Source organism: Patella vulgata, chromosome 1, assembly GCF_932274485.2.
Source record: "Patella vulgata chromosome 1, xgPatVulg1.2, whole genome shotgun sequence".
NCBI classification, from domain to species: domain Eukaryota; kingdom Metazoa; phylum Mollusca; class Gastropoda; family Patellidae; genus Patella; species Patella vulgata.
This window is the reverse complement of record NC_065879.2, coordinates 12,583,560-12,586,476: the sequence shown is the minus strand read 5'-3', so window position 1 is coordinate 12,586,476 and position 2,917 is coordinate 12,583,560. Positions and strand designations below refer to the sequence as shown.

Sequence of the window (2,917 nt, the reverse complement as noted above, 5' to 3'; positions counted from 1 at the left end):
TGTGTCTCGTACTCTAGACATAATCTGTGTTTGTTCCATATTTTGCAGAACAGTTTAGGGAGAGCGGGGGTATAAGGAAATGGGTTCTCGGATGAATGAAAACGGCTAATGAAAATGGACATACGCCATGCCGTATGCTATGAGGAAAATGAGAATTCGATCGCTACTACCTACTCTTATATTAAATTCCAACTGTCAAGTGTTACTTTAAGTACACGCCAATGTGAACACGGGGCCTTGGTTTTTCGTCCCTCACAATGAAACGACTAGGCACTGGTCCTTGCCAGGGCATCTGCCCTGCACCACTGACAAATGATTCCATTCCATAAAGTAAATGACAATACTGTCCAATCCCTGTACATGAAATACGGTTTAGTGTCACGAATCTACGCTAATAAAATGAAATTAAATGGGGTTTAACGTCCTACTGTTCTGCTTCGGCTGGGCTAATGAAGACGGGCATACGCCATGCAGTGTGCTATATGAGGGACATTTTGCAAGGGCAGCGACAATATAGTCTACTCTTATATAGAATTCCAACTGCCAAGAGATCTTTTACGTGCAATTCAATGTATACACGGGACCTCGGGTTTTCATCTCATCCGAACGACTAATAGGGGAAACTACGTCGGAAAATCCCTATGAACTTTCTCGGTCAATGCACGACCCCCAGCCCAGCGAACAAGCGTCTTACCCACTTATCCACCGTGGTTCCCCACGCCGATAAATATTATACAAAAATCGAACTTGCTACAGCTAGAAACGCATATCGAATACTTCCCGATTCCATTGCTCATTTGGGAATTCAAACAGCTAACAAATTTATTTTGTATTTTTGTATCTTCTAAATGAATCAATAGGCAATGCACTTATTTGAGCTGCTGGACATCATGCTTAATCATATATTATTATTCACATTTGATATTTATGGTATTGATAGAATTATCAATGTAATATTAAAGTATAAATTTGTCCAAGACGATAACTGAATGCGAAGTATATTTAATTGATAGTATATGTACAGCAAAATGAAATATGATGGTATGAAAATGAAATATTGCTTATATAAAATGAAAAAAATGACAGTATAAAAATAAAAAATGAAAAAACAAATATGACAGTATAAAAATGATAGCATAAAAGTAGAATATTGTCAGTATAAAAAAAAATTATTATTGAAGTTATAAAAATGGAATATTGCCAGTATATAAATAAAATAAATATCTATAGAATATTGTCAGTATAAAAATAAAATTATTATTGAAGGTATAAAAATGGAATATTGCCAGTATATAAATAAAATAAATATTTATAGTATGAAAATGAAACAATGATAATAGAATATTGACGGTAAAATAATGAAATATTGACAATATAATAATGAAATATTGACAATATAATAATGAAAATGCGACAGTACAATAATGAAATATTGACAGTATAATAATGGAATACTGACTAATAATGGAATATTGACAGTATAAACATGGAATATTGACAGTATAATAATAAAATATTGACAGTTTAATAATGAAATATTGACTAATAATGGAATATTGCAGTATAATAATGGAATATGGACTAATAATGGAATATTGACAGTATAATAATAAAGTATAGCAGTATACATTTGTTTAACGAAGTCGTACCTTGGGGACATTTCCTAAATATCCTATATAGTAGACCCCTAGTTGACCCGATTGACCAAGGTGGCCCTTTACGACTGATTGGATTTTAGTTCCTTATTGTCCTCTATTTAACTTTGGTGATCCTTTTTATGACATCATTGAATCATTTTTTGTAACTTTTCCTAAATTGACCCCAGTTAACCTCCACTGAACTCTTGATGACCTTAGTTAGTTTCAGGATTTGACCTTTGTGACCTTTTCGAACATCACAAAAACATTTTTTGCAACATTTTCTAACTTGACCCATATTAAACTCTAGTTGACCAATTACCGCTTTTACTTTCAGGATTTCATTTATGCAACATTTCCTTACTTGACCCCTTTTTGACTATAGTGACCCTTTGTGAACTCAATGACCTATTTTTGGAATATTTCCTAACTTGGCCTAGTTGACCCGATTGACCGCTTTTTAACCTTCAGGAATTGGTGACCTTTTTGACCTCACTGACCTATTGTTTTGAAACTTTATCCGATTGGCCACTAGTTGGCCAAATTGACCTTTTTTTTACTTTTATGATGTCATTGATGGAACGTTTCCTTACTTGACCCCTATTTCACCTCGGTGACCATTTTCGACCTCACTCAAACATGTTTTACAACATTTCCTGACCTACTTGACCCCTAGTTGACCTTTGTGACCACATCTTTTAGTCATAACCGACATAAGTGACATAATACTATAGCATTGACCAGAAGTTATTGAGTGCCAATTAGTTAATGGAGAGAGAGGGAAAGAAATGGGGTTTAACGTACACTCGACACAAACTAGGTCATTTCGGGACTAACACATGGTTCAATTTTTTTCAATAATTCGCTTGCGCGTAGGGGTCTTTAGCAGTGACAGGAAACTGGAGAAAACTCACTAGGTTGGACAGGCCACCCCTCTTCCTGTCACGTACAAACGAAACCACGCCAGATAACTCTATGACAGACCTTATGATACAGTGCACACGTGCTAACTATTCGGCCATCCCTCACCCATTAGTTTAAGGACAATACTGTGAACGATACAGAGAGAAAAACCAAGCAATATTAACTACAAATTAGTTTAAGGACAATACTGTGAATGTGATACGAGTATAAACAATGTTTAAGGGCAATACTGTGAACAAGATAGAGGGCAATACTGTGAATGTGATACGAGTATAAACACTGTTTAAGGGCAATACTGTGAACGAGATAGGGGGTATAAACAATGTAAAATAAACTATAAATTAGTTTAAGCACAA

General features: G+C 34.9%; 1 long non-coding RNA gene across 1 annotated transcript; it reads right to left on the bottom strand.

The window, feature by feature from the left end:
* Positions 1-986: 986 nt before the first annotated feature.
* Positions 987-2,913, bottom strand: LOC126808677 (uncharacterized). The gene is made up of 2 exons (XR_007674716.1): positions 2,256-2,913; positions 987-2,186 (listed from the first exon to the last, which is right to left on the bottom strand). It is a non-coding gene; the product is annotated as an uncharacterized LOC126808677 (long non-coding RNA).
* Positions 2,914-2,917: the final 4 nt, after the last annotated feature.